The 11,068-nt window shown below is 33.2% G+C and overlaps 2 pseudogenes; one reads left to right on the top strand and one right to left on the bottom strand.

The window, feature by feature from the left end:
* The window catches only part of LOC125872870 (vacuolar protein sorting-associated protein 2 homolog 3-like), a 377,001-nt pseudogene that overhangs the window by 350,075 nt on the left and 15,858 nt on the right, over window positions 1–11,068 (bottom strand).
* LOC125872849 (receptor-like protein Cf-9 homolog) lies at window positions 3,934–6,704 on the top strand (annotated as a pseudogene).

Below are 11,068 nucleotides of genomic sequence, written 5' to 3'. Positions count from 1 at the left end.
TTAACTGTCTACTTGTTCTAACCCATAAGTTGGAAGGTATAAATGTTAGTCAAGATCAAGTTAAAAAGCACGTTAATATATTATGTCTAAGAGATGAGTAAAAATAAAATATGCATGTACATAATACATTTCTACATTCGTACTTAATGTATGTAATATTAAAATAATAATCATAAAAAGAATAACATTTTATTTTGCAACAAGCTCATAAAAGAATTATTCTTTATAAAATTAATGAATTTAAATAAATTTCTATAAATATAAAGGTTAAAAATAATATATTATAAATATATAATATAAAAAAATTGTATGGATGAAGGATTAAAAATGACAAGGGTAAAATAGACTTTGTATAGGATAAAGAAGGGGAGAATGATTATTTCTTAAAGTTGAGAGGGGAGTTTGATTTTTAAACCGAAGTTCAGAGGTGTAAATGATTTTTTGATTAGGAAATAAATATTCACGTATTAAATTTTGCATAACTTATACTATATTTTTAGTGACTACGTATAAATTTCGACACACCACATATGGTGTTTAGTTAGCAAGAAAACCCCATATAATTACAATATATTTAAATTACAAGAAAATATATATTATTTAATAAATATAAAAGAAAATATACATAACTAATTTCTATACTGTTATTTGCATAACTCTTAACAACCCCTAAAATATTTTAACTCTTGACCTTTCCTTTTCAGGAACAAGGTGGGTTAAATCGAAAGGTTGCATCACATCAAGATGTCAATTCATTTTTCGTCCCCAATGAAACGGAGAAATTTTAACCCCGATTATTCAGCCTTTCATCTTTCTTAATCAAGACCCAACAACCGACAATGGGCACCTCAGCATAGATCGCGCGCAATAACTGAGACTCCTATTACACCTAAGGCCAACTTCAATTCACCAAACCAAGGTTCATCTCTTGTAGTCATTATAGACTCGTACAAGGATATTAAGGAGATAATTGATGTATCAAACTCGATACTTCAAAAGAATGGAGGAGAAGACAATCTGAGGCTGCAAGTGTGCGTGAAGACAATATATGAAATAACTGAGCAAACATTCTTTGAAACAAACAGTTCACAATTCATACATCAGAAAATAATTTCCCAGCACGTCTAAAACAAGCAAAAATGGAAAAGATAAATAGAACAGTCCCAAATCTTCTGCACGATCGTTGAGTGAGGCCCTCCTCTTCTGCAATCACATCTTATGAGCTTAAACCTGTCAAAATCGTTGAGTGAGGCCATCCTCTTCTTCACGATCAACTTCCTTCCTCAGGAACTGGACTCCCACTTGGTCTTCACATCTGCGAGGACATAAAGCAAATGAGAGTTAATCAAGTTCTTACGTAACCCTGTCGTTAGCCAAATGACTCAAATTACCATTTCTGGATGATGAAAACCGTTTTTCCTAATTAAAAATTCAAATTTGAATACTGCAATTCAGCCAACGTATGCGTATCTTGATCTCTAGCTCGGCCACTGTTTCCAGTGATATGTATTTTCTGAGGGGACTAATTAACACATAGTCTAGTCACTTTAGTATTTAGTATTGTAACTCTAGTGTTACAAAGAGTAAGTTTAGTAGTGACGATTCATGAGATTAACCTCTAAATTTTGTGATGACTGAAAATCAGAAAGTAACACAAGATGCTGTTCTATCTTATGAAAAAGATTAGAAAGATGAAACTCTACTTCTTTTTAAGCTTTGTATTCTTATTGATGGAATTTATTTTCTATATGATAGTTTTGTTTACTTGGGAAAAAAAGGGGAGTAGATGTGTAACACATGGATAAAAACAAGAAAATGACAAAAGCACAACAACCTAAATTTGACTAATGAATGACAACAATATTTCTCTGATAAAATATGAACAGATATAGAGCAACCAAATTTGCTACATTTGGAGGGAAGACGTTACGGTATCATCGTAACGTAAATTCTCATCAATAATAGGAGCCTAGAGTTAAGATATGTATTGAATTTGGAATGCTTGCTAAAGTATTATTCAGATGATTGAGCAATATACCGGTTAAAATTGATAGCTTATCATTTATTCAACAGTTTGGCTCGAAAAAAGTTCCAGACCATCATTATCCACCGGAAATATAACTTGAATTAAGTGACTTGATACGTGAAATGACAACAAGAAAGTAAATCAACTCTTGACATCTGCTATATGAATTACTATTAGATATGGTCCATTACTTTAGAGATGAGAATTGAGGCCCAAACATTTCAACTAAGAGCAGGGGCGGACCTAGAGGTTGTCGAGGGGGTTCACCTGAACCCCTCGACAAAAAATTAGGTTGTGTATTTAAGGTATTTTTAAAAAGTTTTATGTCTATTTAGTAATTTGAACCTGGATTAAAAACATAACCTTGAGGTTCCAAAATCAAATCTTAGGAACTAATCTTTTTTTTTCAAACCCCTTGATGGAAATTTTGGATCCGCCACTAAGAGTGGTCATGATCAATGTGTGATAACAAAACTATTTTGGCCACTTTGGTTAAGTCCTTGGCTGAATTAGATGTGTAGCACATGAATAAAAATAAATTAAAAAAGACAAAAACAAGAACAACCAAAGACTTGACTTGAAAATGACAACACATTTTGGCCATGATCAATGTGATAACAAAACTATTTTGGCCACTTGGGCCCTTGGCTGAATTAGATAGATGTGTAACACATGAATAAAATAAAAAAGACAAACAAAAAAACTCAAAATTTGACTTGAGAATAACAACTTTTTCTCTGATATGATAAGAACAGACAGTGTAAACGAGAGAAAGCGCAGCCGAAGTTGCAATATTTGGAGAAAATGCATTTCATGTTGGTCTTTAATTATAAGTTACGGACAGTATAAAATCCCATGAACCCGAAACAATAAACTCTGATACCAAGTTTGTCACGCCCCGAGACTATCCCGAAACGCGGACACAATAAATATTTTTAGTGATATTTAATTAACGGTAATAGCTTGATTGTCGCTAAACATGTACTTTTAATGACAATTAGCTCTCTTTATAAGTGTCCCTAAAGCCAATAGCAAAATTGAATCTAATGACAATTAACTAATGTCGGTAAATGCTTTAGCACTCTTTGTTAATGTTTATATTTATTGCCACTAAAAATCGTTTTTGTTATATAAGGAAGAAATTAAATTTTTGTTTGGTTATTATCATTTATAACGTAAGATTTATATTGATAATTAATGTACTTACTAGATTTATTAGCAATTTTTTTTAAAACGTAACTTGCAACATTAAATTAAATCCATATTTATTAGTATAATCTTACACATTTCATTCAAATTGAGATGACGATAGTTCAAGTAGAGAAAATACATAACTTATTATTTGAATGTAAAATTCGCAAAAAAAAGTGATATTCACATATATTTTTTACCATTATCTCATAATTTTCTTTATTCATTTTTCAAAAGTTCCACATCATCAGACATCTATATCTAGCAGGTCCAATAAAAATATAACACCCTTCTCAACACGGCTAAGACAGATTGAAAAATGACAATATTTTCTCAAAGATAAAAACAAAACCACCCAAATTTGCAACAAAGACATAACGAATCATCGTAACGTCTAAGACTGAGAATTGTTGGATATGGTCCACTACTGTAGAGAAGAGAATTGAGAACCAGACATGTATGTATCATACACTAAGAGTGGTCATAATCAATTTGTGATAACAAAACTATTTTGGCCACTTTGATTAAGTCCTTGCTTGAATTAGACCTCTAAACACAAAACAATCCAAAATTTGACAAGAGAACGGCAACATTTTTTCCTCCGATAGCAGCCAAATTAGCAAATTTGGAAACAACGCGTTTCCTGTTGGTCTTTAATTAGTATAAGTTACGTACACTATCAAATCCTATGAATCCGAAACAATAAAACTCAAAATATGATGATGGTTTCTAGCAAAACATTCTCTTCGCTTCAGTTTTTCACTCTTTTGTACCTCTTTACAGTTACTTTTGCTTCCATTGATGAAGCAACTGTCCTCTTGAAATGGAAAGCAACTTTCAAGAACCAGAATAATTCCTTATTTGCTTCATGGACGCCAAGTTTTAATGCATGCACGGACTGGTATGGAGTTATATGCTTTAATGGGAGGGTAAACACGTTGAATATTACAGATTCTAGTGTCATTGGTACACTCTATGCTTTTCCGTTTTCATCTCTCCCTTTTCTTGAAAATTTTGATCTTAGCAAGAACCATTTCTCTGGAACCATTCCACCTGAGATTGGTAATATCACTAATCTCGTCTTTCTTAACTTGAACATCAATCAGTTTTCAGGAACAATCCCACAACAAATCGGTTCACTAGCCAAGCTTCAGATCCTCCGTATAGTTGACAACCATTTAAATGGCTCTATTCCTGAAGAAATAGGTTACCTAAGGTCTCTTACTAAGCTATCTTTGGGTATGAACTTTCTTACTGGTTCCATTCCAGCTTCATTGGGGAATTTGAACAACTTGTCTTTTTTGTTTCTTTATGATAATCACTTTTCTGGCTCTATTCCTCGAGAGATAGGTTACCTAAGGTCTCTTACTGAGCTAGAATTGAGTGATAACTCTCTTAATGGATCTATTCCTGCATCATTGGGGAATTTGAGCAACTTGTCTAGTTTGCATCTTGATGATAATCACCTTTCTGGCTCTATTCCTCGAGAGATAGGTTACCTAAGGTCTCTTACTCATCTATATTTGGGTAGTAACTCTCTTAATGGATCTATTCCAGCATCATTGGGGAATTTGAGCAACTTGTCTTTTTTGTTTCTTTTTGATAATCACTTTTCTGGCTCTATTCCTCAAGAGATAGGTTACCTAAGGTCTCTTACTGAGCTAGAATTGAGTATGAACTCTCTTAATGGCTCTATTCCAGCTTCATTGGGGAATTTGAGCAACTTGTCTTTTTTGTATCTTTCTGATAATCACTTTTCTGACTCTATTCCTCAAGAGATAGGTTACCTAAGGTCTCTTACTAAGCTAGAATTGAGTAATAACTCTCTTAATGGCTCTATTCCAGCTTCATTGGGGAATTTGAGCAACTTGTCTTTTTTGTTTCTTTATGATAATCACTTTTCTGGTTCTATTCCTGCTTCATTGGGGAATTTGAGCAACTTGTCTGTTTTGGATCTTTATAGTAATCAGCTTTCTGGCTCTATTCCTGAAGAAATAGGTTACTTGAGGTCTCTTACTTATCTATATTTGGGTAATAACTCTCTTAATGGATCTATTCCTGCTTCATTTGGCAATTTGAGAAATCTGCAAACTCTGATTCTCAATGATAACAATCTCACTGAGGAGATTCCTTCATCAGTGTGCAATCTGACATCATTGGAAGTGTTGTTTATGTCGAGAAACAATTTGAAGGGAAAAGTTCCGCAATGTTTGGGTAATATCAGCGGCCTCAACGTTTTGATGATGTCACATAATAATCTCAGCGGAGAGATCGCTTCATCTATTTCCAATTTAACATCACTACAATTTCTAGATTTGGGCAGAAACAATCTGGAGGGAGCAATTCCACAATGTTTTGCCAATATTAGTAGCCTCCAGGTTTTTGATATGCAGAATAACAAACTTTCTGGGACTCTTCCAACAAATTTTAGCATTGGAAGTGCACTTATAAGTCTCAACTTGCATGGCAATGAACTTGAGGGGGAAATTCCTCGGTCTTTGGCCAATTGCAAAAAGCTGCAAGTTCTTGATGTCGGAGAAAATCATCTCAATGACACATTCCCCATGTGGTTGGGAACTTTGCCAGAGCTGAGAGTTTTAAGATTGACATCGAATAAATTGCATGGACCCATAAGATCTTCAGGTGCTGAAATCATGTTTCCTGATCTTCGAATCATGGATCTCTCTTACAATGCCTTCTCAAAAGACTTACTGACAAGTCTGTTTCAACATTTGAAAGGCATGAAGACTATTGATCAAACAATGAAGGCACTAAGTTATATAGGAGGTGGAGTATACTACCAAGACTCGGTAGTTGTTGTAACAAAGGGATTGAAGCTTGAAGTTGTGAAAATTTTGCCTTTGTACAGAATTATTGATCTTTCAACAATAAATTTGAAGGACATATTCCTAGTGTTCTAGGAGATCTCATAGCTCTTCGGGTATTGAATATGTCTCATAATGGATTGAAAGGTCATATACCACCATCACTTGGAAATTTATCTGTAGTGGAATCATTGGACCTTTCATTTAACCGCCGTTTGGGAGAGATACCACAAGAACTTGCTTCTCTTACGTCTCTTGAATTCTTAAATCTCTCCCACAATTAACTCCAAGGATGCATCCCTCAAGGACTCCAATTTCATACCTTTGAGAACAGTTCATTTGATGGTAATGATGGATTACGTGGATTCCCCGTTTCAAAAGGTTGTGGCAATGATCTTGTGTCAGAGACAAACTATACAGTGTCTGCGCTAGAAGATCAAGAAAGAAATTCTGAATTTTTCAATGATTTTTGGAAAGCAGCTCTGATGGGCTATGGCAGTGGACTATGTATTGGATTATCCATAATATACTTCATGATCTCAACTGGAAATATGAAATGGCTAGCAAGAATCATTGAAGAACTGGAACACAAAATTAACATGCGAAGGAGAAAGAAGCAGCGAGGTCAAAGGAATTACAGAAGAAGAAATAATCGCTTCTAGACAAGTTACCAGTAAAGAAGAATTTGATTTCAGAACTTCAGGTATTCAAGCTAAGCTTTACACTAATCTTTTTTAGTTTATTCTAACAACTAATATATTAGGTTTTATGCTTTTTGTTATCAACAAATACTTTTTAACGCTTGATACGAATTGCTAGTAATCAGTTGGAAGCTGTGATAACAAAGGCTAAAATTTATAGTTGTGTGACTTACTTTCTTATTTTTTCAGATTTTTAGGTGCCAAGAATAAGAAGATGTTGGTGTAATGGATTTGGTTCTTCCTATGTTGCAGCTTATGATTGTTGGATTTGATTTTTAGTTTTACAAGCTTTTCTTAACTAGGGAAAATGTAATATTATGAATTTTGATGATATACAATAAATGTTGTGTGTATTAAATGATGTGTATGCATTTCTCGGATCAATAATACTCACCTCAAACAATCTTAGAGAGCTGAATGAATGGAGGAAGATATTTAGTGCACGATAGAAGAGAGAGAACAAACAAAGAAGAATACGTAACAACCTAGGCTGTAACTGGTTAGCTCACACCCCAAAGAAGAATATGTATTTATTTATAATCGAATAATTATGTTGTTCCTTTATTGTTAGAGCATTGTCCTAAAACTGCTAATTGGCAACCTAATAATAAGTTGTGCTTCACCCCCTGCTTTTATAAAGTTATACAGATATAGATTTGAAAATTTTAATCTTTTGCATAATTATCTACGAAAAAGGGTCAATTTTGCTCTTTTACTCCGAGAAATAGTTTAAATGTATCATCCGTTTAAGTTTTCAGTCGTAACTAACCATGGGGCTATACATTTGATTGCCTCTAACCCTAATCGAAAAGGACACGCGGAGGGTCAGCAACACAAATAAATAATCTCGAATTATCTTATAACTAGTAAAATTATCCGCACTTCGCGCAGGATGAATATCATGGAATTTATAAAATAATACTTAAAACCTATCCGTCATTTAAACTAAAACACTATATTATCTTACATACAAGATTACGTAGTAACAAACATTAATAATGTAAAGGAAAATGAAAATTATTATATCTTACTCCCTCCATTCCATATTAATCGAATTTTTGAGGTGTTTCATACCCTTTAAGAAAAGTAGATTAAGACATAAATTGAACATAGTTTACCATTTTTACCCTTACTAATTATTGTCAAATTTATAATTAAAATAACTAAACATTAATTAAATTTTATTGAAGTCATCACATTGAGAATCCAAATGAAGGGTAAAATTGGAAGAATATTTTAAAAATAGTCTTGAAGATTGAACAATTAAGTTAATTTGAAAAATGAAAAATGCCTCAAAAATTCAATTAATAAGGAATGGAGGGAGTATCATTTATCTTTAATAACATAAACATAAATTAATGACTATAAAAATACATATCAGGATCAGTAACATAAGCAATGGTGTCAGTGAGCTACTCAACAGAGCAAAGTACACAAATATTTAATTGTGAAGAAGAAAAAGAGGTTCAGAATTTTCGTTGTTTTAAAATAAGAGAAAATCCCTTTATTTATAGATAACAAAGGGTAGTGTGAATAAATGTTTATTATGCCTAATCAGAAAGGTTATAACTATTTGGAAAAGTTGCAACCCTTCGGAAAGGTCACAACCTTTCATAAAAGTCACAGCTTTTCATAAAAGTCGCAACTTTTCATAAAAGTCACAATTTTTCATAAATATCGCAATTTTTCATAAAAGTCACAACTTTTCATTAAAGTCACAACTTTTCCTTAAAGTCGCAACTTTTCATGAAAGGGGAAGGCTAATTTTGAAAATAAATAAATTAAAAAGAAATTCTGGTTTGTGGTGGCACCACGTAGGCGGGCCAAAGGTTCTCTTTTATATATATACTAGGTAATTTACCCGCACGAAATCTTTCTAAGCTTTTGAACAACATTTCCAATAATTGATTGTTATAAGAAAAGAAAAAAAAAGTAAATTTTAGTAGGTTTTAAGAACATTTCAACAAAAATTAAATGATTTGACATTATCACATATCTCAAAAATTGTAAATATATAATGAATGATTAAAAATATCTTCATATCTAATCATTTTATTTTTTACATAATTTATCATAAGTTATGTGATGATATAATTATCTTGTTAAAACTGAGTGATGTTTTTATGTAGCGATTAAGCATCATTTTTTCTTTTTTTTTTGTACATGAAAAATATAGAATCTAATAATTTTATGGTTAGAATAACTCCTTCTGAAAAAAATTAGGTGAAAGTTTTCGATAATCAATATTAGTTATAAATAAGTTAAGACCGTTAAAAATGTACACCACAACAACATAAATAAATGTTTTTAGAGACAATTTGTCACGACCTGAGTCTATACCCTGGACGTGGCCGGCACTCAAGAACCATTGTTGGTCCCCAAGTGAACCCTCATCCTGGCTGACTACAAGCGAAAAACTGATTCAAGCATACAAAGCTTAAAAACTGAAATAAAAGTTCATGAAACTGAAATACAAAGCTTTAACTCAAATGAAAAAAACTCTGAATATAAAAATATATTCAACTCTCCCCAAAATTGGCAACTTAAGTGTTTGAAATATTTAATAAAATAAATAAATAATACAGACTTCTCAATTATACTGACTATCTATGAAGCCTTTAACTGATAAAGAAGGAAGTCGGGACAAGATCTACGACATCCTAACTGAACTGAAAAGTAAATGAAATCATCTGGAAGCAAAGAGGCTCACCATAGCTAACTCGAACTCTCGGATGTATCAACGAAACTCCTGTTGATGATCCTGAATATCTATGTCTGCATCATGAGAAGATGCAAGCCAAATGGCTCAATACGTGGAATGTACGAGCATGTAAGGGGCATTCTAAAGCATAACATAAGCTTGAACTTGATAAAAAGGAAACATATTTACCTCTTCTCAAACTTACTCAAAGAACACTCAAGGATACTCAAACTACTCAAACTTACTCAACTCAGAAGTACTCAAGGATAAGATACTCAACTCAGAGATCAGATACTCAACTCAAGGATATGATACTCGACGTTGGATACTCAACTCAATATGAGTGAACTCATTTCAATATAAAGCAATTTAAAACAAGTGTAATATAAAGAAACAAACTGTTTAAAAACATGTTGTCAACTCTGTGTGTATGCAAGGATACAACATAACTCTGAAATGTATGTAAAAATACAAATAACTGTGTATATAAGAATACAATAACTTCTGTGCGAGTTTCTCTAATTGACAACCATCACATAAGAGCTATAATGATGATACAACGATCTACCTCACGCTGCCAGCACATCCTATACCCAGCCAAAGGTATAGGGCCCGAACTGCCTAATGGATCCACTAGTCTATTGTGAAAAGGGTTCATCTAAAAAGTATGACCCTTTTCTACCCATGATGGCTACATGGTTTATGGGGGCTGTGAGTTGTCTGAACTCGCCTCCATATCGGTGCTCAATACTACTCCCAAAATATACTAGCTCTTTATGTTTTAAAAATATACTTCTTCTCTGATTTGAGATTAGTGCTCAAAAACTTAGCTTAAAGGTTATCTTGGAAATCTCAGTTTCCTCTCTTACTTCATTTAGAAAGCGATTACTCTTTTCTGAAACTAGCCCGAAGGCTCTTTGAAAATCTCAGTTTCCGTTCTTATTTTAATGTGAAAACATTTTAAATCTCTTTGGGAATACTTAGTCCCCATATACTTTCGAAGAAAAGAACTTCCATTTTACTCTTTACTGAACTCAAAACTTAAGTATTAAAACAATGTTAAAACGTTTGTAAAAGACTTCTTAAAAGATGGTTCATGCCGAATTATGGACGTGAACGACTCAATGCAAGGTTTTCAATAACCATAGATAGAATTCAATACTTGGAACTCAAGAACTTCAATGATACTACTCATTTCAAGAATTCTCAACTCAGAGGGTGTCGCGCCCCGTTTTTCGCAAAACGGGTTTTGGTGCACGACCTAACAACTCTTTTGGGCTTTGGGTGATGAAGAGTCGCCACCTAACGAATTAAGGCGCGTTAGGGCACCTATCTAACCTAATTAAGTCTAGCTAAGGTCAACGAACCAGAGATCAGGGTAAGGGTTCAAGTTACCTCGAGGGGAAGGTGTTAGGCATCCCTCGAGGTCCACAAATGTGGGTCCCGGCCGTGTCTCATGCAATTTATGCGGGGGTTACAAGTAGCATTTAAGGTCACTTCATTATTAGTTTATTTAATTAGCATGGTTACTAAGTGATAAATAATATTAAACAATTAAAATTGATTTATTTATAAATTAAGCATGCAAAAACTAAGTGATAACAACATTAAGCAATTAAGGGCA

This window comes from Solanum stenotomum, chromosome 8 (assembly GCF_019186545.1).
Source record: "Solanum stenotomum isolate F172 chromosome 8, ASM1918654v1, whole genome shotgun sequence".
In the NCBI taxonomy this organism is placed as follows: domain Eukaryota; kingdom Viridiplantae; phylum Streptophyta; class Magnoliopsida; order Solanales; family Solanaceae; genus Solanum; species Solanum stenotomum.
This window is presented reverse-complemented; position numbering and strand designations above follow the sequence as displayed.